At 48.2% G+C, this 27,607-nt stretch overlaps 1 pseudogene; it reads left to right on the top strand.

Annotated features, from left to right (window-relative positions):
- The window catches only part of LOC119925329, a 49,754-nt pseudogene extending 23,880 nt beyond the window's left edge, over positions 1–25,874 (top strand).
- The last annotated feature ends 1,733 nt before the right edge of the window (positions 25,875–27,607 follow it).

The following is a 27,607-nucleotide window of genomic DNA, read 5'->3' as shown; positions in this document are numbered from 1 at the left end:
TCCCTACCCAACAGTGGGCTCACAGTCTAAAAGGGGGAGACAGAGAACAAAACCAAACATACTAACAAAATAAAATAGAATAGATATGTAGAAGTAAAATAAATGAATAAATAGAGTAATAAATATCATCATCATCATCAATCGTATTTATTGAGCGCTTACTATGTGCAGAGCACTGTACTAAGCGCTTGGGAAGTACAAATTGGCAACATATAGAGGCAGTCCCTACCCAACAGTGGGCTCACAGTCTAAAAGGGGGAGACAGAGAACAAAACCAAACATACTAACAAAATAAAATTAATAGAATAGATATGTAGAAGTAAAATAAAGAAATAAATAAATAGAGCAATAAATATGTACATACATATATACATATATACAGGTGCTGTGGGGAAGGGAAGGAGGTAAGATCGGGGGGATGGAGAGGGGGACGAGGGGGAGAGGAAGGAAGGGGCTCAGTCTGGGAAGGCCTCCTGGAGGAGGTGAGCTCTCTGTAGGGCCTTGAAGGGAGGAAGAGAGCTAGCTTGGTGGATGGGCAGAGGGAGGGCATTCCAGGCCCGGGGGATGACGTGGGCCGGGGGTCGATGGCGGGACAGGCGAGAACGAGGTACGGTGAGGAGATTAGCGGCAGAAGAGTGGAGGGTGTGCGGTGGGCTGTAGAAGGAGAGAAGGGAGGTGAGGTAGGAGGGTGCGAGGTGATGGAGAGCCTTGAAGCCCAGGGTCAGGAGTTTCTGCCTGATGCACAGATTGATTTTTTTGGAGATTTTTGAGGAGGGGAGTAACATGCCCAGAGCGTTTCTGGACAAAGACACTCCGGGCAGCAGCATGAAGTAGGGATTGAAGTGGGGAGAGACACGAGGATGGGAGATCAGAGAGAAGGCTGATACAGTAGTCCAGACGGGATAGGATGAGAGCTTGAACGAGCAGGGTAGCGGTATGGATGGAGAGGAAAGGGAGGATCTTGGCAATGTTGCGGAGCTGTGACCGGCAGGTTTTGGTGACGGCTTGGATGTGAGGGGTGAATGAGCGAGCGGAGTCGAGGATGACACCATGGTTGCGGGCTTGTGAGACGGGAAGGATGGTAGTGCCGTCAACAGAGATGGGAACGTCAGGGAGAGGGCAGGGTTTGGGAGGGAAGACAAGGATTTCAGCCTGGGACATGTTGAGTTTTAGGTGGCGGGCAGACATCCAGATGGAGATGTCCTGAAGGCAGGAGGAGATGCGAGCCTGGAGAGAGGGGGAGAGAGCAGGGGCAGAGATGTAGATCTGGGTGTTATCAGCATAGAGATGATAGTTGAAGCCGTGGGAGCGAATGAGGTCACCATGGGAGTGAGTGTAGATCGAGAACAGTAGCGGACCAAGCACTGAACCTTGGGAAACCCCCACAGTAAGGGGATGGGAGGGGGAGGAGGAGCCTCCAAAAGAGACTGAGAATGAAGGACCGGAGATATAAGAGGAGAACCAGGAGAGGACGGAGTCTGTGAAGCCAAGGTCGGATAGCGTGCTGAGGAGAAGGGGGTGGTCCACAATGTCGAAGGCAGCTGAGAGGTCGAGCAGGTTTAGGATAGAATATGAGCCGTTGGATTTGGCAAGCAGGAGGTCATTGGTGACCTTTGAGAGGGCAGTTTCCGTGGAATGTAGGGGACGGAAGCCAGACTGGGGGGGGGTCGAGGAGAGAGTTGGTGTCGAGGAACTCGAGGCAGTGCGTGTAGACAACTCGTTATTATTATTATTAAGCGCTTAAGAGTTTTCGATCCCTATGCTTCAGTTTAGTAAAGTGCTCAGCACACAGTAAACACTCAATAAATACTACTGGTTGATTGAAGGAAGGATTAGTAGGAAAAATGAGGGTTTAGTTAGGGAAGGCCTCTTGGGGGAGGTGTGATTTTTAGTAGGGCTTTTTAGGGTGTGTGTGTGTGTGTGTGTGTGTGTGTGTGTGTGTGTGTGTGTGTGTGTGTGTCTGATGGTGGGGGGATAAAAATTAAGTTTTGCAATCAGACGATTTCAAATGTTTTGGCGAGAGCACTATTAAGCAATGTTTTCTAACAATGGGAACGCTTTTGGATAGGGAGTGAAATGTCAGAATGAAAGGTTGTACACATGGACACGTGTTTTTGAATGTAGTGTCAGATATGGGAAAGTACTACAGTGTGATTCATGGTCAGGGAATGAGTCTATTCATTGTGATATTGCACTGGGCCAAGTGCTTAGTACAGTGCTTTGCATGCAGCACTCAGTAAATACGATTGAATAAATGACTTTCCTTCGGCATGGATTGAGGGATAGGTTAGGGATAGGGATTGAGGCTGTGAGCCCCACATAGGACAGGGACTGTGTCCAACTCAATCTTTTTTTATTCACCCCAGCGCTTAATACAGTGTTTGGCGTATAGTAAGTGCTTAAAAATATCATTATTATTATTATTATTAATTCAAATAATTCCAAGGATGCCTGCCATTGAGAATTGCCCCACCCAGGTGTGCTATGGCATGGCCAGTCATAAATTTGGTAAATACATCAATGGATTATGTAGTCAATGCATAATGAATTTGTTTTTTATTCTCGAGAATGTATTGTTTTTCAAGTGATTTATGAGTCTCTTTTTTATGAGAAAAAGATGCTTCTACAACTTGGCTTATGACTGGATTTAAACCAAAATGCCAAACTACAATGATTGACCTTTTGTTTTTCTTTCCTTTTTTATGTCAGACCAAAAACGTAAGTGAACTTATTCATATTTTCAAAATATTGTGTCACTTTATTCCCATGCTGAATTTTGGTATGTTAAATGAAATGCTAAAAAGTAGCTTTATCTTTATGGATCAAAGTTAATTAAAGTGGAAAATTTTGAATCCTACTCCTAGGAACAGCAGGCTTACTCCTACTGTGGATTTGCAGAAGAGTATGAAGTATGTGTTCCTCAAGGAACTTAAATTTTAGGGACTTTTTTGTTGGGGGGTGTTAGAAATGCCTCGATAGATAATGAATTATTGTTTGGGAACTGAGGGTTGGGATTAGACAGGTGTAGCAAACTAGTATGTAGAAAGAAAATAAATACCAATCTCACTCTAATTGTAAACATTAAGATCATCTATACCTTAAAGAAACCTTAATGACTAACATTGTGTAGTTGCAAATGGGGTAACTGTCTTAAAGTAAAGGACTGGCAAGATTGTAGCATTGAATAAATAAATGAAAACAGCACCAGGCCCTGTGGGTAGCTATTAGAACAATCTGATAAAGTATAACCACTGTATGTCCACAATGCTGAAGGCGTTGTCAATTATTTAGTTATATGTTTGTCTTAACAGCTGTGCCTACACAAACTGGTACTGTTACCATTGGTACTATCATTGTGAATCAATCATTCATATTTATTGAGCACTCGTGTGCAGAGCACTGTAGTAAGTTCTCGGTATAATACAATGGGACAGAGTTGGTAGATATGTTCCCTGTCAGCAGCTCAAAGGAAACTTGCATTCTCTTTCCCTCTTTTGTCCACTCCCGTTGTCCTCTCCCTCACTCTCTCTCAGAATAGAAAAATATCTTGAAGGCAGCAGCAGTTGGGAGAGGAGTATATCTTCCCCCACGAAAGGCATCGATCAGTTAAGACGAACAGCAATTATTGTTATTATTAAAAAAAAACTGTTTAGCTGGGGAAGTCATTTAAGAGGTGTTTTGGGGTTTGTGTGAGTGACTTGTTGAGGATGACTGTGTTCAAGCGTTAGCCACAGATATGGTGTGTAAGCCCAGTTTGGAAAGCAGTATTATGAGCATTGTTTAAGCGAACATTTAGGATCTAAAACTCGTTGGAGTTAATCAATCCAAATATGCAGTGGGATTTGACTGAGACTAGGGGAAAAACAAATATAATAATGTTCTGACATGTACGTTATTTCCTTTGCTTGATCAAAATTATCTTGGTGGGGTTTTTTTAACTGATAAATGCATAGACTAATAAGCAGCAGTAGCATCTTCTAAATGTATTATAATTATTGATATAAGTGGAATAATTATCTGAACACACCAGATGTTTATAAAACTTTTCTCAGAGGTTAAGTTGTAGGATCAGGGGATATGTATAATTTTCATCCATGTATATTTTCCCAGTGCTTAGTGCAGTATATTAATCAGTCAATTAATCAATGGTAAGCATTCATTCATTCGATCGTATTTATTGAGCTCTTACTGTGTGCAGAGCACTGTACTAAGCGCTTGGGAAGTACAAGTTGGCAACATATAGAGACGGTCCCTACCCAACAGCGGGCTCACAGTCTAGAAGGGGGAGACAGACAACAAAACAAAACATATAAACAAAATGAAATAAATAGAATAAATATGTACAAGTAAAATAAATAGAGTAATGAATACGTACAAACATATATACATACATACAGTTGCTGTGGGGAGGGGAAGGAGGTAAGGCAGGGGGATGGGGAGGGGGAGGAGGGGGCTCAGTCTGGGAAGGCCTACTGGAAGAGGTGAGCTCTCAGTAGGGCTTTGAAGGAAGGAAGAGAGCTAGCTTGGTGGATGTGCGGAGGGAGGGCATTCCAGGGCAGGGGGATGACGCGGGCTGGGGGCCGACGGTGGGACAGGCTAGAACGAGGCACAGTGAGGAGATTAAGGGCAGAGGAGCGGAGGGTGTGGGCTGGACTGTAGAAGGAGAGAAGGAAGGTGAGGTAGGAGGGGGCAAGGTGATGGAGAGCCTTGAAGCCCAGGGTGAGGAGTTTCTGCCTCATGTGCAGATTGATTGGTAGCCACTGGTGATTTTTGAGGAGGGGTGTAACATGCCCAGAACGTTTCTGCACAAAGACCATCCGGGCAGCGGCCTGAAGTATGGATTGAAGTGGGAAGAGTCAGGAGGATTGGAGATCGGAGAGGAGGCTTATGCAGTAATCCAGTCGGGATAGGATGAGAGATTAAACGAGCAGGGTAGAGGTTTGGATGAAGAGGAAAGGGCGGATCTTGGCGATGTTGTGGAGATGAGACCGGCAGGTTTTGGTGATGGCTTGGATGTAAGGGGTGAACGAGAGAGCAGAGTCGAGGATGAAACCAAGGTTGCGGGCTTGTGGGACGGGAAGGATGGTAGTGCCGTCAACAGTGATGTTCCCTCTGTTGGGAGTCAGGGAGAGGGCATGGTTTGGGAGGGAAGATAAGAAGTTCAGTATTGGACATGTTGAGTTTTAGATGGCAGGCAGACATCCAGATGGAGGTGTCCTGAAGGCAGCAGGAGATACGATCCTGGATGGAGGGAGAGAGAGCAGGGGCAGAGATGTAGGTTTGGGTGTCATCAGCATAGAGATGATAGCTGAAGCCGTGTGAGCGAATGAGGTCACCAAGGGAGCGAGTATAGATGGAGAACAGAAGGGGACCAAGAACTGACACTTGAGGAACCCCTACAGTAAGGGGATGGGAGGGGGAGGAGGAACCAGCAAAAGAGACTGAAAATGAACGGCCGGAGAGATAAGAGGAGAACCAGGAGAGGACAGAGTCTGTGAAGCCAAGGTTAGATTACGTGTTGAGAAGACGGGGTTGGTCCACAGTGTCGAAAGCAGCTGAGAAGTCAAGGAGGATTATGATACAGTAGGAGCTGTTGGAGTTCGCAAGCAGGAGGTAATTGGTGACCTTTGAAAGGGCAGTTTCCGTGGAATGTATGGGACGGAAGCCAGACTGGAGGGAGTCGAGAAGAGAGTTAGCATTGAGGAATTCGAGGCAGCGCATGTAGACGATTGGTTCAAGGAGTTTGGAAAGTAATGGTAGGAGGGAGATAGGGCGATAACTAGAAGTTGAGGTGGGGTCAAGAGAGGGGTTTTTTTGGGATGGGAGAGACGTGGGCATGTTTGAAGGCAGAGGGGAAGGAACCAGTGGAGAGTGAGCAGTTGAAGATGGAAGTTAAGGAGGGGAGAAGGGACAGAGCGAGAGATTTCATAAGATGAGAGGGAATGGCGTCAGAAGCACAGGTGGCCAGAGTAGCACTTGAGAGGACGGAGGAGATCTCATCTGAGGATACTGCTGGGAGGGTTGGGAGAGTAGTGGAGAGGGTTGAGAGCCGGGGGGCTGGAGAAGGGGGGGGGGGAGTGACTTTGGGGAGCTCAGACCTGATGGATTTTTTATTAGTGAAGTAGGAGGCTAGATCGTTGTGGGTGAGGGAAGGAGGATGGGGAGGAACAGGGGGCCTGAGAAGTGAGTTAAATGTACGGGTGAGTTGACGGGGATGATGGGCATCGGTGTCAATAAGGTAGGAGAAATAGTTTTGTCTGGCAGAGGAGAGGGCAGAGTTAAGGCAGGAAAGGATACACTTGAAGTGAACGCGATTGGCATGGTGTTTAGACTTTTTCAGCAGTGTTCAGCAGACCGAGCATAAGAGCGAAGGAGGCAGACAGTGTCAGTGATCCAGGGCTGTGGGTTACTGGTACGAGAGTTCGAAGGAAAAGGGGAGAGAGCGAGTCAAGCTGAGTAGAGAGGGTATATTTGAGAGCAGTAATCTCATCATCAAGATTGGGTAGAGAGGAAAGAGAGTCAAGGGAGGCGAGGCGAGGCGAGGTGGGGTGTGAGGCGCTGAGAAAGATGGACGGGGTCAAGACAGCAGAGGTCTCTGTTAGGAGGTAATATATATTTACAGGGGAAAGGAGTGTGAGTGACGAAGCAGGTGAGAAGGTTATGATTAGAGAGAGGGATTTCAGAGTTGGTGAGGGTGGAGACAGTGCAGTGGTAGGAGATGATGAGGTCGAGGGTGTGACCAAGTTGGTGAGTGGGTGAGGTGGGGTGGAGCAAGAGGTTGGCAGTGTCAAGGAGAGATAGAAGGCGGGCGGCAGAGGAGTTACCAGAGATATCCATGTGGATATTGAAGTCTCCGAAGATCAGAGTGGGCATGGAAAAGGAGAGAAGAAAGGTGAGGAAGGAGTCAAAATCGTTAAAGCACTCAATAGGTACCACTGATGATGATGATGATGATGATGATGATGCTGTAAGGGCAATGTAGCAGTGTAACCCCCCCGTTCTTCCCTGTTCTCTGCCCTCAACTCACTAGCTTGCATGCCCTCCCTTTCAATGAATCAATCAAACATATTTTTTGAGTGTTTGCTGTGTGTGGAGCACTGTACTAATAATAATGGTATGTCCAAAGTGCTTATTATGTGTCAGGAACTGTTCTAAGCCCTGGGGTAGATACAAGATAATCATGTCACAAAGTTTCTGTCCCACATGGGACGCACAATAGGAGGGAGAACACATATTGAATCCCCATTTTACAGTTCAGGAAACTGAGGCACAGAAAAGTTAAGTGACTTGCCCAAAGTCACCCAGCAGGCACGTGGCAGAGCTGGAATGAGAATCGAGGTCCTCAGAATCCCTCGCACATGGTTTTTCCACACGGCCACTGTTCTAAAGGCTTGGGAGAGTACACTATGCCGGAGTACACTATGTATCCGCAACATTACCAAGATCCGCCCTTTCCTCTCCATCCATACCGCTACCCTGCTCGTTCAGCGCTCATCCTACCCGTCTGGACTACTGCATCAGCCTTCAGTCTGATCTCCCATCCTCGTGTCTCTCCCCACTTCAATCCACACTTCATGCTGCTGCCCGGATTGTCTTTGTCCAGAAACGCTCTGGGCATGTTACTCCCCTCCTCAAAAATCTCCAATGGCTACCAATTAATCTGCGCATCAGGCAGAAACAGCTCACCCTGGGCTTCAAGGCTCTCCATCACCTCGCACCCTCCTACTTCACCTCCCTTCTCTCCTTCTACAGCCCACCACGCACCCTCTGCTCTTCTGCTGCTAATCTCCTGACAGTACCTCGTTCTCGCCTGTCCCACCATCGGCCCCCGGCCCACATCATCCCCCGGGCCTGGAATTCCCTCCCTCTGCCCATCCACCAAGCTAGCTCTCTTCCTCCCTTCAAGGCCCTACTGAGAACTCACCTCCTCCAGGAGGCCTTCCCAGACTGAGCCCCTTCCTTCCTCTCCCCCTCATCCCCCTCATCCCCCTCTCCATCCCCCCATCTTACCTCCTTCCCTTCCCCATAGCACCTGTATATATGTATATATGTTTGTACTTATTTATTACTCTATTTATTTATTTATTTATTTATTTTACTTGTTCATATCCATTCTATATATTTTATTTTGTTAGTATGTTTGGTTTTGTTCTCTGTCTCCCCCTTTTAGACTGTGAGCCCACTATTGGGTAGGGACTGTCTCTATATGTTGCCAACTTGTACTTCCCAAGCGCTTAGTACAGTGCTCTGCACACAGTAAGCACTCAATAAATACGATTGATGATGATGAGTTGATTGGAATATCCCCTGCCCAAAAGTCTAGAGAGAAACTGACAATGCCTGATCATTGCAAACCTAAGGCTTTTATCCAAAAGCACTGCCCGGAGGCACTGAAGCCCCGGGAGCCAATCCCACACGTCAGGTCATCACAGATCCAACCTAACTCTTCCTTGAACCGGCTTTGGATTCAGTTCTGATGACTGACTTCCCACTGTATGTTTGATGTGATCAACTATCGGTATAAGATTTCCAGCTAGGATTAGGTTTCTAACTTTTAGGTCTGTGTGATACATTTTTGGTTATTACTTTGACTCAGTATGTATGAGTTTAGAAGGTACCTGTTGGTATTTTGGAGGTTTCCTGTACATGAAATAATCAAAATCCTTTTGTTAACAAGAAAAGTCACATTATATACTCTGAATAATAGCCCATAAATTCTTAAAGAAAGTGGACAGAATCTCTGATTCACAGTGCTACAGTTTCATTACTTCTACTTCACTTTTTGTAGTAGTTCCATTCTATAAGCATTGTTTTCTTTTTATATTGCAGATGACATTTCTCGAGTGAAGCTTTCATTCAAAACCATATGACAGATGACTATATTAATGCAAACTACATGCCCGTAGGACACTTTGTGTAATTGATATATCTGTTTGTTGCATAATATTTAAAAAATATGCCTATCATAGTCTAAAACTGAATTAATTTTTCTTTTAAGGGATACCACTCGAAGAAGGATTTTATTACCACCCAAGGACCCTTAACTAACACATTAGATGATTTCTGGCGTGTGGTCTGGGAGAAGAATGTATATCCCATCGTTGTGTTAACCAAATGTGTTGAACAGGGCAGGGTGAGTGTCTAAAAAAAAAATTTCCTTTTTTAACTTGAGTAACCTTTGCCACCCAAGAGTTCAAACTACAGTGCTGTAAATTCATGATACTTCCCTACTGCCTCGCTCTACTTGTGTGGAATCACAGAAAGTCACATCTCCTCCAAAAGGCCTTCCTCAATTAAGCCATCTATTCCTCTCCCTCTCCCTTCTATTTATTTTATTTTGTTAATATGTTTTGTTTTGTTGTCTGTCTCCCCCTTCTAGACTGTGAGCCCGCTGCTGGGTAGGGACCGTCTCTATATGTTGACAACTTGTACTTCCCAAGCGCTTAGTACAGTGCTCTGCACACAGTAAGCGCTCAATAAATACGACTGAATGAAATGAATGAATGAATCTGCTGAATTGTACTTTCCAAGAACTTCACGCAGTAAATGCTCAATAAATGCGATGGAATGAATGAATGAATGAATGAATGAATCTGTGTACTTAGATCTGTGACTTTTGGGCATTAGATGTTTGATACACTCTCAACCCCACAGTCCTTATATATATCTATATATATCTATATATATATACATATATATCTATATCTATCTATCTATATATATCTATGTATATCTTTAAATTCTGCAAGGTAAATTATTTACATTAGTGTTTATCTCCCCCTCTAAACTGTAAGCTCATTGTGGGGAGGGAATGTGTCTGCCAACTCTGTTGTACTCTCCCAACTGCTTAGTACAGTGCTCTGCACATAGTAAGCGCTCAATAAATGCCATTGATGTTGAAGATGATATTTGGGGACATGGTTCGAGGCCTGTGGTACCGCTATTCCCAGTGTGTCATGGGTGTGGCTTTTCCCCTGCCCGCTAGAGAGCCCTGAAGACCTATGTCCAAGGTGGCCAGAAGGTCATCCCCATCTCCCCAAAGCATACGAAGCCAGACTGGTCAGAGTTGATTGGGTCAGTGATGTGGGTCTCTGAGTTTCCATGACAACATTTAGTATTAGAATGTACTCACCTTAGGGTTTAGTATAGTGCTCTGCACTCAGAAAGCACTCAATAAATGCTATTGACTGACTGTCAAACAGCGTGGCTTAGTGGAAAGAGCACGAGCTTGGGAGTCAGAGGATGTGGGTTCTAATCGCAGCTCCACCACTTGTCTTCTGTGTCACCTTGGGCAAGTCACTTAACTTCTCTGTGCCTCAGTTACCTTATCTGTAAAATGGGGATTAAGACTGTGAGCCCCACATGGGACAACTTGTTTATGTTCTATCTACCACAGCGCTTAGAACAGTGTTTGGTACATAGTCAGGGCTTAGCAAATACCATTAAACCCCGCACCCAGAAAAACCTAACATTGGCCCGTTGGTTTCCATGGTCTACAGCACTATTCTGTGGGTTATGGGTCATTTTCCCTGGTCTGTGAAAGGTACAGTAGCTTAAAAAAGAAAATGCATTTTCTTCAATTAGGTGGTTTTTGTTTTTAAACTTCTAAGTAAAAATTGGAAAAATTCACATTTAAAAAGTTTACCGGTCTCACTGTTTCTTACTGGAGGTAAATGCAGTTTCTCGGGGTTTAAAGATGGCGGAGTCATGGTACTCTTTTATTTTGAACTCTAATGACTGCATATGCACTCTGGAAGTTAACTCTCCAAGAAGAGTTGTAAGAAGTGTTGTAAGAAGTGTTCATCTATACTGAGTTTCCAGTAAAGCTAATGTTTGGAGGTGGCCTTTGTGCCACGAGAACTACAAATCTCTTGTGTATTCATCTCATAATGAAAGAACACTGTTTTACTCATGGAGAGATTACTGTAAGGTTGGCACTGGAAACTGATATTAAATTAATGGAAACAAAGTATGCGTGGTATTAAGAATTACCCTTATCTAATAATTGCGGCATTTGTTAAGGGCTTTTTTTGTCCAACCACTGTAGTAAGCACTGGGATAGATAAAGATAATCAGGCCCCTCTAAGGGATCACAGTCTCAGTAGAAGGGAGAAAAGGTATTGAAATAGCTGTTTGCAGGTGAAGAAACTGAGAGAATACAGAAGTGAAGTGACTTGCCCAAATTCATGTAGCAGGTTTGTGGAGGAGCTGGGATTAGAACCCAAGTCCTTTGACTCCCAGGCCTGCACTCTTTCCATTAGTTCTTGCTAGCCAGGGATCCATAATTGGAATGCTGGATGAGGGGACCTAGTGTTCCTGAAACCTGATTTTCATGCATTCTCTCCTTCACTCACCATTTCCACTATTTGTGACATGATCTTTTCAGCACATTGGTTTACACAGCTTAAGAAGAAAAATTGTTATAGACACTGTGACTAATGCCTTTATTGGCATTATTCCAAATAGTCATTTCTTATTTCCTCTATGTAATTAATGTCAGATCTATCACTTATTAAGTGAGGTGCATTTGGTGCCACATGTGCAGGAAAAAACTGCTGATTTCTTGGGCTTTTCCCTAAGTGTGCTAGATGGGCAGGGGAAAATCGGGATTTTTTTGAATATTTGCATGATTGCCTTAAATCAGGAATAAATGTCTCCTCAGGGATAGTAAAATGATGTGTTTTTTCTTGCATTTTAAGTAATGAGCAAAGGATTAAATAAAGCTCCTGCTTACTGAGACAAGTAAATACTAAGGAGCATTAGTCATCTAACAACTATATTTTATTTTGTTCACTGCCAGTGGACGCAGTGTGGCATAATAGACAAAACCAGAAGGGAAACTCAGTGGTTGATTGTTCAATATGTGATTCTGCCATTCATTCACCATATGAATTTGGGGAAATTGTCCCTGTGCCTTAGGGTTTTAATACATAAGTGAGAAAGTCAGGACATTGTGAGCAAACAGCTTAGTACAGTGCTCTGCACTCAGAAAAGTGCTCAGTAAATTTATGTTCTAAGGGCCATGTTAAATGGTAATTGATTCACTAACACTTTTCCCCTACAGTACCCAGGATGGAGAACATCACTGCTTTGTGGCAGCACTTTGCCTTAACGTACTTTATGATTTCTATTTAGCTTCTAGGCTCATCTTTCCTGAATGAAGCCCCTGTCCGAACAGAGCCAGCCATGGTTGAATTTTGCATTTCAGGAATGTTTGCTGTGTATTGCTGTTTCCTAGATGCCCACCAACTACTCCCTTTTTTTTTCTTTGTTTCCAGCTGTGCTCTCTTTCATCTTTGAAACTTTTATTTTGCCCTTTTACTCCAGTTAACCATTACCAATTATTTGAGAATGAAACGTTCTCCTGACATTCGGCCGTCAATGAGGGTATGGCATGTCAAGCAGTGCTGGAAAGCTGGCCGACTGAGGTCTTTCCACAATCTTATTGTTGGTGATTAATAAAGATGATGTTTACTAAGTAATAATAATTATGATTGTGGTATTTAAGTGCTTACTATGTGCCAGGCACTGTACTGGGTATTGGGTAGATAAAAGGTAATTTGGTTGGACACAGGCCCTGTCCCAACTGGGACCCACAGTTTTAATCTCCATTTTACATGTGAGAGAACTGAGGCATAGAGAACTGAGGTGACTTACCCGGGGTCATAAAGCAGACCAGTGTCAGAGCGGGGATTAGAACCCAGGTCCTCCTTACTCCCAAGCCTGTTCTCTGTCCACTAGGCCATGCTCCTTACTGTGAGCAGGGAATGTGTCTGATAACTCTGTGTTTTGGGGGTTGTTTTGATGTACTTGTTAATCACTTGATGATGATGATGATGTTTATGGAGGTATTTGTTAAGTGCTTATTATGGGTCAAGCAATGTTCTAAGCACTGGGGTAGATGCAAGCTAATCAGGTTAGCAAAAATCCCTGTCCCACATGAGGATCACAGTCTTCAGCCCCATTTTACAGATGGGGAACTGAGGCATAGAGAACTCAGGTGACTTGCCCAAAGTCACACAGCAGACAAGTGGCATGGCCTCTATTAAAACTCAAGTGCTTCTGACTCCCAGGCCCATGCTCTTTCCACTAGGCAAGGCTGCTTCTCTGTTGTATTGTTCTCTCCCAAGTGATTAGCACAGTGCTATGCCCACAGTAAGTGCTCAATAAATATCACTGAATGTTTGATGGTCTGTCCCAAGCACCATGCTGAGTGTTCAGTTAGATGTAAGATCATCAAATCAGACACAGCCCCGTCTCACATAGGACTCCAAATCTAAGAAGGAGGTAAAACAGGTATTTCACCCTCTTTTTTCTGATGACGAAGCTAAGACACAGAATCATTAAGTGACTTGTCCAAGGTCACACAGTAAGCAAGTGGAAGATCAGGGATTAGAACCCAGATCGCCCAATTCCAAGAACCCTGCCCTATCCATTAGGTCCCACCACTTTCTTCTAGACATTCATTTTAGTTTGAAGCTTAATGAGAAGCAGTGTGGCCTAGTGGATAGAGCTCTGGCCTGGAAGTCAGAAGGACCTGGGTTCGGACCCCGGCTCTGCCACTTTTCTACTGTGTGACCTTGGGCAACTCGCTTCACTTCTCTGGGCCTCATTTATCTCATCTGTAAAATGGAGATTGAGACTGCGAGCCCCATATGGGACAAATGCCCACATGTGTCCAATGCAATTTCTGGGTATCCACCCCATGGAGTAATATGATGCCTGGAACACATTAAGCATGAAAGAAATACCACAATTATTATTAATACCAAAGAGGCAACTCACTCCCTCAAAGGTCATGCTGCCTTTCTTGATTTGGGTTTGTACTTCTTCACCTCCGTTTGCTTTGTTGAAGAATATGTAGATTTGGGCAGGGAATGAGTCTGTTATATCATTATATCGTATTCCCCCATGCACTTAGTACAATGCTCTGCACACAGTAAGAGCTAAATAAATAGGATTGATTTTGTAGCATGTCAGTAACAGAATTAAACTTTAGTTATCCTGGGTTTTTCATGTACAGTTGTCATGTCGCCTGTCTTCAGGCTAAACTATAGATCATAGTGTTTTAATCATTTTTCTAATGGGTGTACAACAAATTTATATTATTTTTCTAATGCATGTATAATAATAATTGTGGTATTTGCTAAATACTTACTGTCTTTTTATGGCATTTGTTAAGTGCTTACTATGTACCAAACACTTCACTAAGGGCTGTGTTGGGTACAGGCTAATTAGGTATGACACAGTCCCTGTCCTGCATGAGGTTCATCATCCAAGTAGGTGGAAAAACAGGTAATAATAGTAATAATAATTGTGACATTTGTTAAGTGCTTACTATGTACCAGACACTGTATTCAATGCTAGAGAAGCAGTGTGGCTCAGTGGAACTTTTTACCCTAGCCTAAACTGTTTTGCTAGCCTAACCTTTTCCCCTAGTCCAACCTTTTCCCTTAGCCAAACCTTTTCCCCTAGCCTAATCTTTCCCCTAGCCTAACATTTTCCCCTGGCCTAACGTTTTACCATAGCCCAACCTTTTCCACGGTCTGACCTCTGCAACATCACCAAGATCCACCCTTTCCTCTCCATCCAAACCACTATCTTGCTGGTTCAATACGGCTCTCTTTCCAATAAAAGAAGTTAGACATGCACCTGCCTGGTTCAGGATGAGCCACACAGGTGCTTTCCCCTAACCTTAGCCACTGCGGAGTGAGACTGAGCTTCACCATTCTGAAGGCCTCTCCCATGCTGCCCTGAGATGGGAGAGAGGAAGGGATGCATGGACATCACATGCCAATGGAAAATTTTCAGCAGTGAAACAGAACAGTCAAAGCTAAGAGGAAAAGCTACCTGATCAATGTGATTGTCTCAGTGATCCTTCTCCTGGCTTTGGAAATAGTCAGGCAGTGTAAGGCTGTCATAGTGTGGAAGATTCACATTATTCTCTGGTCTCAGAGTTTCTGGGTAACGATTGGTTTCATTGATTGGTTACTGTTTGTAAATGGACTGCAGTTGAAATGTGGCTGTTGACTTTGGACAATCGTACCAGGAATCCCAGGCCGAGTCTTTTCTTTCCTGTAACTGAACGCATCTCTTCCACTTCTGTTCATCCTGACTCTGCTTCTGTACTATTTTCCTACTAAAAAGGCACCACTCTCCTGGAGACCCAGGGATGAATTACAGTAGTGGACCACAGGTTGTTTACAATTTCGTCAATTATACAAATGCAGGCTATGTTTCCAGCTGCCAGGGCTTGCTGAACAAAGACTCTCCATGAATAATATGCTCGGTTCTCCTATTTGTGGGGGGTTCTGTTCCTGATGTTCCCTCCGCACATCCGCCAAGCTAGCTCTCTTCCTCCCTTCAAGGCCCTACTGAGAGCTCACCTCCTTCAGGAGGCCTTCCCAGACTGAGCCCCCTCCTTCCTCTCCCCCTCCTCCCCATCTCCATCCCCCTGCCTTACCTCCTTCCCTTCCCCACAACACCTGTATATATGTACATATGTTTTATGTATTTATTACTCTATTTTACTTGTACATATTCTATTTATTTTATTTTGTTAATATGTTTTGTTTTGTTCTCTGTCTCCCCATTCTACACCGTGAGCCCACGGTTGGGTAGGGACAGTCTCTATATGTTGCTAACTTGTACTTCCCAAGCGCTTAGTACAGTGCTGTGCACACCGTAAGCGCTCAATAAATACGATTGAATGAATGAATGAATGACTGGGTTACTGTATCAACCTCCTCTCTGATCTCTCATCCTCCTGTCTCTCCTCACTTCAGTCTATATTTCTCGCTGCTGCCCAGATCATCTTTATGCAGAAACGCTCTGGGCATGTTACTCCTGTCCTCAAAAATCTCCAATGGCTTCCAGTCAACCTACACATCAAGCAAAAACCCCTCATTCTCAGCTTCAGGGCTCTCCATCACCTCACCCCCTCCTATCTCACCTCCCTTCTCTCCTTCTATAGCCCAACCTACATCCTCCACTCCTCTGCTGCTAACCTTTTCACTGTGCCTCATTCTCGCCTGTCCTGCCGTCCACCTCCGGCCCCCTGGCCTGAAATGCCCTCCCTCCACACATCTGCCAAACTAGTTCTCTTCCTCCCTTCAAAGCTCTACTGAGAGCTCACCTCCTCCAGGAGGCCTTCCCAGACTGAGCCTCATTTTTGTTCTCCTCCTCCCCACCCCACCTGTCCTACCTCCTTCCCCTCCCCACAGCACCTGTATATGTTTGTACAGATTTATTACTCTATTCATTTTACTTGTACATATTTACTATTCTATTTATTTTGTTAAAGATGTACATCTAGCTTTATTTCTATTTATTATGATGACTTGACACCTGTCCACATGTTTTGTTTTGTTGTCTGTCTCCCCCTTGTAGACTGTGAGCCCGTTGTTGGGTAGGGACCATCTCTATATTTTGCCAACTTGTACTTCCCAAGCGCTTAGTACAGTGCTCTGCACACATTAAGCAATCAATAAATACGATTGTATGAATGAATTAACTAATGTGACAACGCAGACTCCAAATGAAGAAAGCAATTAACCATCCAATGAATGAATTAAGTAATGGTATTTATGAGTGCTTACTGTGTTCAGAGCACACTGCTAAATACAGAGTTGGTAGATGTGATCCCTGCCCATAAAGGAGTTTTCAGTCCATGGGGGAGACAGAGGTGAAAATAAATTATGGACAGGGGAAATAGTATGAGGTTGTTTACCTAAATGCTGTGAGACTGGGTTGTAAGTGTGAATGTGCTTAAACAGTACACAGCCGGGTGTGTAGTTGACACAGAGGGGAGGGCAGATGGGGAAATTATGGCTTAGAGCTGGCTTAGTGGAGGAGATGGGATTTTAGGCGGGGGGGGGTTGAAGGTGGGGAGAGGGTGGACTGTCAGATATGAAGGGTGAGGGAGTTCCAGGCCAGAGGTAGGATATGGGTTGGAAGGAGGAGGAGAGCTGATTGACTGCCTGAAAGCCTACAGTAAGGAATTTGCCTTTGACTTGGAAGTGGATGGGCAAATATTTGAGAGTTTTGAAGAGTGGGGAGTGTGGACTGTGGGGCTTTTGGGGAGTTTTTTTAGTGCATTTAGACTTGAGAGGGGAGAGACAGGAGGTGGGGGGGGTTGCTGCAGTAGTCAAGGTGGGATATGATAAGTGGGGCAGCAGTTTGGATGCATCCCTTTCTTGCTTTTGCAAACTCCACTGTTGTGTTGATGGATTGGAACTGCTGGATTCATAGGTTGCATTGAACTAATTTATTTACTCAGAAAAGGGAAAATAGGGTGTAAGATTCCATTTTAGCCCTACATTTCCTCCTCAGAGTGCCATATATAAATTAATTGGTATTTGTTAAGTGCTTACTATGTGCCAGGCACTGTACTAAGTGCTGGGGTAGATACAAGCTAATCAATTTGGTTACAGTCCTTGTCCCACATGAGGCTCACAGGCTTAATCCCCATTTTACAAATGAGTTAACTGAGGTAAAGAGAAGTTAAGTGACTTGACTAATGTCACACAAATTAAAGAGCATAGTGTTTCTTTCTGTTTTATCCTTTGCATTGTGTCTTTGTGTAGTAAGGCAATCTAGAATTGTACAGTAGAACAGCCTTTACCATGGTTTTGCCTGTACATATTCATTCATTTATTCATTCAATCATGTTTACTGAGAGCTTACTGTATGCAAAGCACAGTACTAAGTGCTAGGGAGAGTACAGTATAACAATAAAGACACATTCCCTACCCATGAGTTTACATTCTAGAAGGAGAGAGGGGCGTTAATAAAAATAAATAAATTGCAGAAATGTACATACCTCGGTGGTATTTACTGAAAACTTACTGGGTGCAAAACATTGTACTAATGTGCTTTGGTAAATGAAGTGGTAAATCAGTTTTCAGTGTTGTGAAAAGTTGCATGGGATGCATTTGCATTTCCCCAACACATCACCTCTGTTTTATTTTTAATTTTGTTTTAGACAAAACATAAGTACGGCCTTCCAAACAGGCCCAGCACTACAGAGAAATAACTGTGGGAATGACACCTGAAATTGTTCTTCTGGAGTGGACAATAAGGGATTTCACCGTGAAAATGAAGAGAAAGAGAAAACGTATTGTGAATTACTCACATTTTCACTGTGAAATCCCTTATTGTTTTCTCTTTCTCTTCTAGTGCCTTTATGAATAATTTGTGATTTGCTTTGACAATGGTGGCTTTAAAGAAAATGTCAAATCTAAATGAATAAGCAATTCCTCCTTATGTTTCTGATGATAACTTTCACCCTTTACTGGAGACAATTTAATAGGTTTACTAAAATGAATTCCGTGCACTGAAACTATTAAATATTAAAAGCGGCATTTAACAAGCAAAAGATGAAAAGTGGAAATGATGTAGGGCGTAGTCGGCAAGGAGCCTGGACTTCTCTTAACTAAGGATTCGTGTGAGTTTACAAAATCTGCTGTCAGGGAAATCGTTGTCCTTGAAAGGATTTGAACAATGCAATCAGGAAATCCGTTTTATTATTTTAGGTCTCTCGTGCCTGAATTTAGAGAGCAAAATGGTAGCCTCAAACTTGCAGCCGCTTGGCTGAGGCAAATGGGTACGGGAGACAGACAGACTTTTGTCCCTAAGGAACTGGGCGTGAAATGGCACTGGCACGAAATAAGGTTTCCGTCCTCCCAGCTTTGTGCTGATAGTTTGGTGTGCTTTATCTTCAGACCGTCGGTGAGATTCTGATACCGGCCGCCGAGCTCAGAGCCTGTACTGAGGCTCGGTCAGAGGCTTCAGTTTGTCTTTTGTGCAGCTGGTGAGGTGTGTTTCCACATAGGACAAATAAAAAAGAAAAATACTTTTATTTTAAAATACTTTGCTGTGCCTTAGTCTGCTCATTCGGTCAGTCTTGGTTACTGATGTTTGCCTCAAAGATCCAAGTTATGAGTTGTCCAAACTACTGTGTAGCACTTGTGTGTTTAACATACTCTAGACTTTTTTTTTACTGGGGGCCCACCAGAAGCCGAGGCATTAATATGTACTCAAAAGACTGTAATTACTTGTAAGCATTTTGAGATGCACATTTTTTATGATTGTTACCACTGGACAGAGCATTGTAGTTGGCCTTTTAAAAAAAGTGTCCTGATTCATTGTTTTTAAAGATTTACAAAAAAACCAAGTATAAAAAAGTGTCAAATCTCAATGATGTCTTGGGTTTTTCTTTTTCCTCCATCCTTTATCCTCACCTTCCTTCCATCTCCCTTCCATGTCTTCCCACTCTTTGCCCCCAACCTTGGGTAAAAGCCTGGCTCCATAATATCAAAATATAGGCCTAAAAGGTCTTGGCCACCTGCAGAGAGGGCCTTAGCAGAGAGGCTATTTAGAAACTCAAAATCTCCTTTATGCCACCAGTTACATGCCAGAGATTGAAGTCTGAGTGATAAAGAATCTCCAAAGAGCTAACTGTACATTTTATTCTACCACAATTGTCTTTAGGAAGCAGCGTGGCTCAGTGGAAAGAGCATGGGCTTGGAAGTCAAAGGTCATGGGTTCTAATCTCAGCTCTGCCATTTGTCAGCTGTGTGACTTTGGTCAAGTCACTTAACTTCTCTGAGCCTCAGTTCCCTCATCTGTAAGCGCTTAGTTCAGTGCTCTGCACACAGTAAGTGCTCAATAAATACGATTGAATGAATGAAATGAATGAAATGAATGAAATGAATGAATGAATGAAATGAATGAAAACGGGGATGAAGATTGTGAGCTCCACGTGGGACAACCTGATCACCTTTTATCGCCCCAGTGCTCAGAACAGTGTTTTGCACATAGTAAGTGCTTAACAAATGCCATTATTATTATTATTATTATTATTATTATTATTATTATGGATAAAGGATCAATCCTTTTATTTTTTTATGGAATTTGTTAAGTGCATACTATGTGCCAGGCACTGTACTAAGCGCTGGGGCAGATAACAGCTAATCAGTTTGGACACTGTCCCTGTCCCCTGTGGGGTTTGCAGTCTTAATCCCCATTTTACAGATGAGGAAACTGAGGCTCAGAGAAGTGAAATGATTTGCCCAAGGTCACACAGCCAAATAGTGGTGAAATTGGTATTAAAAGTCAGGTCCTTCTGACTCCCAGCCCTTTGCTCTCTCTACCAGGGCACGCTGCTTCTTTTCCTACAACCTACTGGCCATGAGCATTATTTGTGAAATTCAAGTACTTATTTCATTCATTCAATCGTATTTTTTGAGTGCTTAATGTGTGCAGAGCACTGTACTAAGTGCATAGAAAGTACAAATCAGCAACCAAGAGAGTCAATCCCTGCCCACAACGGGCTTGGCCTCTCAAACTCTCAAGATGACCAGTATTGAGATAATAATAATCATTGTGCTATTTGGTAAGTGCTTGCTATGTGCCAAACAATGTACCAAGCACTGGGGGAGATTCCAAATAATCGGGTCGGATACAGTCCTTGTCTGACCTAAATCTCACAGTCCGAGGGAAGACGGAGAACAGGTATTGAATCTCTGCCCCATGGTAGACATTTGGCACATCTGGGACCCTGGTACCCTGACTCCCATGTCCGTCCTTTTGCAATTTGGCCCGCTGCTTTTGGATGTTCCAGAGGGTCACTTAGCGTCTCTGTGCCTAAACACAAACTTCTCTTAACCCAGATGCAAAATACGGATTTGGGATTCACTCTCCTCCTGAAGTAGATGGACAACTCCCATTTTTGTGGTAAATGGGACTCTTGGGATTGAGAGTCCTTGTAAAGCAAAACAACACTGTTTTGTGAGAACCTATAATTGATTATTCCAAGTCCAGTGCAAGTAAGGGTCGCCCTACAATTTTTTGAAAGTTTATTTTAATTTTGAACTTGGATCAGCAATGGGTAAATAGGGGAGTGTTTTGGAAATTTGGCGGCAGATTGTGATACAGAGAGGCATAGGGAGAGAAACGTTAACGTCATTTCCTTGCCCTTGAGGCCATGGTCCCCCTCTAACTCCTGTCCCCGGACCCCCTCCATCTTCCTGACCTTGTCCCCCATGCTTCTCAGCCTTGGTCCCCCTTTGCCTCCCGGGCCTGATCGCCGATTCCCAACCCTGGTCCCCCTCTGCCTGCCGACCCTGGTCCCCCGTTTCCTGGCACAGGTACACCTCTGCCTCCTGGCCCTGCTCCTCCTCTACTTCCAGGGCCAGGTTCCCCTCTGCCTCCCGTCCCTGGTCGCCTTGTCTCCCGGAGCAGGTACCTCCCTCTGCATCCCGGCCCTGGTCGCCCTGTCTACCGGCCCTGGTCCCCCTCTTTCTCCCGGTCCTGGTCGCCCTCTGCCTCCCTGACCTTGTCACACCACTTCTCGACCCTGGTCCCTCTTTACCTCCTGGCCCTGGTTCCCCTCTGCTCCCGGGCCCTGGTCCCCCGTCTACCGGCCCGGGTAATCCTCTGCCTCCTGGCCCTGGTCCCCATCTGCCTCCCGGCCCTGGTCACCCATTCATTCATTCATTCTTTCATTCAATCGTATTTATTGACCGCTTACTGTGTGCAGACCACTGTACTGAGCGCTTGGGAAGTACAGGTTGGCAAAATATATTGACGGCCCCTACCCAATAACGGGCCTCCCAACCCTAGTCCCCCGTCTCCGGGTCCCTTTGGGCCTCCGGACCCTGGTCTCCCACTACCTCCAGGCCACTGACTCTCTTTCCGTCCCAGCCATGGGTCCCCTCTACCTCCATGCCCTGGTCCCCCTGTTCTGCCAGCCCTGGTCTCCCTCTACCTTCCAGCCCAGGTCCCCCTGTCTCCCGGCCCAGGTACCCCTCTGCCTCCCTGCCCTGCTCCCCTCTCCTTCCAAGCCATGGGCCATGGGTCTCTCTCCATCCCTGCCGTGGGTCCCCGTGTTCTACCAGCCTTGGTTTCCCTCTACCTCCAAGCCCTGGTCTCTTCATACGTCCCGGCCCTGGGACCCTCTACCTCCCGGCCTAGGTCCCCCTCTCTCCCGGGCCTGGACCTCCAGTCTCCCGGCCCAGGTACTTCACTGTCTCCTAGGCCTGGTCCCCCTCTACCTCCCGACCCTGGTCTCCCTTCTCCAGGCCCAGGTACCCCTCTGCCTCCCAGCCCTGGTCGCCCAAGCCTCCCGACCCTAGTACCCCGACTTCGGGCCCAGGAACCCCGTGCCTCCTGGTCCTGGTCCCCCTCTACCTCCCGACCTTGGTCCACCTTTTCCGGGTCCCAGTACCCCGCTGCCTCCTGGCCATGATCACCCTCTGCCTCCGGGCCCTGGTTACCCAAGCCCCCCGAACCTAGTCCCCCGTCTCCCAGCTCAGGAATCCCTTGCCTCCTAGCTCTGGGCCTCTTTTGTCTCCAGGCCCTGGTCCCCCTCTGCCTCCCTTCCCTTGTCTGCCTCCTTCTTGGCCCTAGTCCCCCTTTGCCTTCCAGCCCAGGTACCTCTCAGCCTCCTGGCACTGGTCCCCCTCTGTTTCCCAGCCTTCGTCCCCATTTGCCTCGCAGCCCTGGTTCGCCTCTGACTGCATATTCCGGTTCCCCCTGCTTATCTGCCCCAATCCTCCTCTGCCTCCCGGCCCTGGACCCCGTCTCTTGGCCCAGGTGCCCCTCGGCATCCTGGCCCTGGACCCCTCTGCCTCCGGGCCCTGGTCCCCCCTGCCTCCCAGTCATGGTATCATCTGCCTCCTTGCCCTGGTCACCCACATCTTCTCGGCCCTGGTTCCCTTCTGCCTCCCGGACCATGTAAACCTCTGCCTCCTGGTCCAGGTACCCCTCTGCCTCCCGCCCCTGGTCCCCCTCTGCCTCCTGGACCTGGTCCCTCTCTGCCTCCTGGCCCTAGTCCCTCTGTACCTCCCATCCCTAGTCTCCTAGTCTCCTATTACCTTGGGTCTCCTCTACCTGTTCTGGCCCTGGGTCCACTCCACATCCCGGCCCAGGTACCACTCTACATTCCGGCCCTGGTCCCCCAGTCTCCTGACCCAGAACGCCTCTGCCTCCCAGTCCTGGTCCACTTCTCTGTCCCTGCCCTGGTCCCTCCCGCCTCTCAGCCCTGGTCCCTCTCTGCCTCACAACCCTGAACCCCGTCTCCCAGCCCAGATATCCCTCTGCCTCCGGGCTCGGGTTACCCGCTGCGTCTCAGCCCTGGTACCTCTCTGCCTCTCGGCTGTGGTCCCCCACTGCCTCTTGGCCCTGTTCCCTCTGTCTATGGGCCCAATTACCTTTCTACCACCCGGTCCTGTTTCCCCTGTCTCCTGGACAAGGTAACCCACTGCCTCCTGGTCTTTGTCCCTCTGTGCCTCCCGGCCCTGGTCTTCCTCTACCTTCAGGCCCTGGGCCCTCTCCCCTTCCCAGCCCTGGTTCCCCTCTACCTACCAGCCCTGATCCCCATGACGTCCGGTCCAGAGGTACCCCACTACTTCCCAGCCGTGGTCCTTTTGTATCCCGGTCCAGGTACCCGTCTGCCTCCTGGCCATGGGTCCCCCTCTGCCTCCCAGTCCTGGTCCCCCACTGTTTCCCTGCCCTGGTACCTCACGCCTCTCAGCCCTAGTCCCCGTCTGCCTCCCAGCCCAGGTTCCCCTCTCCCTCCCGGCCCTGGTCCCCCACTGCTTCACAGCCCCAGTACCCCTCTGCCTCTCGGCCATGATCCTCTTCTGCCTATCGGCCCTGGTCACTCTGTCCCCAGGCCCAGATACCCCTCTGCCTCCTTGCTCTAGTCCCCCTGTCTCCCGGCCCAGGTAACCCTCTGTCTACTGGTGATGGTCCCCTCATGCCGCGTTGCCCTAGAACACCTCTGCCTCCCGGCCCTGGTCTTCTTCTGCCTCCAGGCACAGGTCCCGTCTCCTGGGTCTCTCTCCGTCCTGGCCCAGGGTCCCCTCCACCTCCCGGCCCTGGTCCCCCTATGCCTCCCTGCCCCGGTCTGCACCGCCTCTCAGACATGGTCTCCCACTACCTCCCGGACCTGGTCCCCCGTCTCCTGGCTAAGGTACCCCTCTGCCTCCCAGTTCTGGTCCCTTTGTGCCATGGCCCTGGTACCACTCTGCTGCCTGCCCAGGTTCCCCTCTGCCTCCCGACCCTGGTTCCTTTTTCTCCGGGTCGAAGTACCCATCTGCCTCCTTGCCCCGGTCCACCTGTCTCCTGGCCCAGGTACCCCTCTGCCTCCTGGCCCTGGTCTCCCTCTGCTTCCAGGCCTTAGTCACCCACTTCCTCCCAGCCCTTATCCCCCATCTCCCGGCCCAAGTAACCGTCTGCCTCCTGACCATGGTCACCTTCTCCCGCATTGCCCTGGTCCATCTCTGCCTCCCGGCCCTAGTGGCTCTGTGCCTCTCTGCCATGTTCTAATTCTAACTCCGGGCCCTTGGGTCTCTCTCCATCCTGGCCCTGGGTTCCCTCTACCTCCCAGCCCTGGTCCCCCTATGCTTCCCTGCCCCAGACTAAGCCGCCTCACAGCTCTGGTCCCCCACTACCTCCTGGCCCTGGTCCCCCATCTCCTGGTCAAGGTACCCCTCTGCCTCAGTGTTCAGTTCCCTCTGTTTCATGGCCCAGGTACCTCACTGCATCCTGGCCCTGGTGCCCCTCTGCTTCCCTGTCCTGGTCCCCCTCTGCCTCTCGGTACTGGACCCTCTGTGCCTCCAGACCCTGGCCTCCTACAACCTCCAGGCCTTGGGTCACTCTCCTCCCTGGCCGTGGTTCCCCTCTACCTCCATGCCCTGGTCGCCTTGACTCCTGGCCCAGGGACCATTCAGCCTCCTTTCCCTGGTCCCCCTCTGCTGCCCTGCTCTGATCCCCCTCTGCCTCCCAGCCCTGGTCCCTCTATGCTGCCCGGTTGTGGTCTCCTTCTACCTCCAGGCCCTTGGGTCTCTCTCCGTCCTGGCCCTGGTTCCCCTCTATCTGCGGCCCTGGTCTGCCTGTCCCCCGACCCAAATATCCCTCTGCCTCCTGGTCCTGGTCCCCCTCTGCCTCCCTGCCCTGGTTACCACCTGAGTCTCAGTCTCGCTTCCACCTGCTTTTCGGCCCTGGTGCCCCTGTCTTCTGGCCCAGGTCCGCCTGTCTCCCGGCCCAGGTTCCCATTTGCCTCCCGGACCTAGTCCCCCTGTCTCCCGGCCAAGGTACCCCTCTGCCTTCTGGCCCTGGTACCCTATGCCTACCTGCCCTGGTCCACCTCAGCCTCCAGGCCCGGGTCCCCCTCTCCGTCCCAGCCCCGGGTCAGATATACCACCCAGCCATGCTGCCCATCTTCCTGCCCTTGTCCTCCTCTACCGCCCTGTCCTGGTCCCCCTCTGCCTCTCGGCCCTGGTCCTCCTGTCTCCCGGCCCCGGGTTCCCTGTCCCTCCTTGCCCTGGACCCCTCCCTCCCGGCCCAGGTACACCTCTGCCTCCCGGCCCTGGTCCCCCATCTTCCGGCCCATGTACCCCTCTGCTTTCTGGACCTGGTCCCCTCTGCCTACCTGCCCTGGTCCCCCTCTGCCTCCTGGCCCAGGTACCTTTCTGCCTTCCGGCCCTGGTACCCCATCCACCGGCCCAAGTACCCCTCTGCCTCCTGGCCCTGGTACCCGGGTGCTGCCCTGCCCTAGTCCCACTTTGCGTACCGGTCCTGGTCCCCCTCTATCCCGGCCACGGTACCCTTCTAAATCCTGGCCCTGGTCCCCCTCTGCCTCCCCGCCCTGGTTCCCCTCTTCCTCCAGCCCCTGGTCCACGGCTGCCTCCCGGCACTGATCCCCCTCTGCCTCCCGGCCCTGATCCCCCTCTGCCTCCTAGCCCTCGTCCCCCTCTGCCTCCCGGCCCTTGTAGCTCTCGACATCTCGGCCCTTATTCCTCTTTGCCTCGCTGTCCTGATCGTCCTCTGCCTCCCAGTTCTTGTTACTTTCTGGCACCCGGCCCTGATCCCCATCTGCCTCCTGCACCTGGTCAATCAATCAATCAATCATATTTATTGAGCGCTTTCTGTGTGCAGAGCACTGTACTAAGAGCTTGGGAAGTACAAGTTACTTGTACTTCCCCCTCTACCTACCTACCCTACCTACCCGGGTCCCCATTTGCCACCCAGCCCTGTTCTCCTTCTCCCTCTGGCCCTAGTGCGCCCTCTGCCTCTCTGCCCTGGTCCCCCCGCTTCTCGGTCCTGGTCCCCCTCTGCCTCCGGACCCAGTTACCCCTCTGACTCCTGGCCCTGTTCCTGCTCTGACACCCTGCCCTGGTCCCCTTCAAGCTCCTGGTCCTGGTCCTTCTGTGCCTTATGGCCCTGGTCTCTTTCTACCTCCAGCCTTTTGGGTCTGTCTCCAGTCCGGCCCTGGGTCTCCTCTACCTTCTGGCCCTAGTCCCCGTTTCCCTGCCCGGTACCCTTCTGCCTCCTGGCCATGGTCCCACTTTACCTCCCCGTCGTGGTCCCCCTCTACCTCCACGTCGTGGTCCCCCTCTGCCTCCCGGCCCTTGCACCCCTCTGTGTATCAGCACTAGTCCCACTTTACTTTCTGGCCCTGGTACCATTCTCCCTCCGGCCCTGGTACCATTCTCCCTCAGGCCCTAGGTCCAATCAACCCCGCTGCCTTGGTCCCCATCTTCTTCCCGGACCTGGTTGCCCTCTGACTACAGGCATTGGTGCCGCCGTTACTCCCAGCCCTCAATCAATCAAAGAATCGTATTTATTGAGCGCTTACTGTGTGCAGAGCACTGTACTAAGCGCTTGGGAAGTACAAGTTGGCAACACATAGAGACAGTCCCTACCCAACAGTGGGCTTACACTCTAGAAGGGGGAGACAGAGAACAAAACCAAACATATTAACAAAATAAAATAAATAGAATAGATATGTACAAGTAAAATAAATAAATAGAGGAATAAATATGTACAAACATATATACATATATGCAGGTGCTGTGTGGAAGGGAAGGAGTTAATACGGGGGGGATGGAGAGGGGGACGAGAGGGAGAGGAAGGAAGGGGCTCAGTCTGGGAAGGCCTCCTGGAAGAGCTGATCTCTCAGTATTGCCCTTATTATCGTTTCTCAGTGTTTTCATATCCATAATAGTTATTCACATTAATGTAGTGATGACTAGGCCGCCTGTCTGATGGATTTGGAACTAGCAGTTCCTACGCACCAATATCTATGGAGGAACAGTTACAAAATTCTTAAGGTCAAACTCAGGCACGGACAGTTTCTGTTCTCTCTCTGGGTTGGATCCGACCAGTTTCTCCACGTCCTCCCCCGCCAGGAGGGTTGTGGCCGGTGGTGGTGGGAGAAGGGGGGACATGGTCAGCATGGCCGGGGTCTGGTCAGGGTCTCCCCTCCAGTTCCCGACGTCGTGATCCCCGCAGCCTCCCTTCCTGCGACAAGCCCTCGTCACCTTGTACCTGTCAGCCCTGGTCCCCATGTGTCTCCCAGCACCGGTCCCCTTGTACCTGTCAGCCCTGGTCTCCCTCTTCCTCCAGGCCCTGGCCCCTCTCTCTGTCCTGGCCCTGAATCCCCTCTATCTACTGGCCTAGGTGACCCTGTCTATAGTTCCAGGTAATCCTCTGCCTCCCGACCCTAGTCCCCCTCTGCCTCCAGACTCTGGTCCCCCTCATCCTCCTGGCCCTGGTCTACCTCTATCTCCAGGCCACTGGGTCTCTCTTCGTCCCGGCC

This window comes from Tachyglossus aculeatus, chromosome 3 (assembly GCF_015852505.1).
Source record: "Tachyglossus aculeatus isolate mTacAcu1 chromosome 3, mTacAcu1.pri, whole genome shotgun sequence".
NCBI classification, from domain to species: Eukaryota; Metazoa; Chordata; class Mammalia; order Monotremata; family Tachyglossidae; genus Tachyglossus; species Tachyglossus aculeatus.
This window is presented reverse-complemented; position numbering and strand designations above follow the sequence as displayed.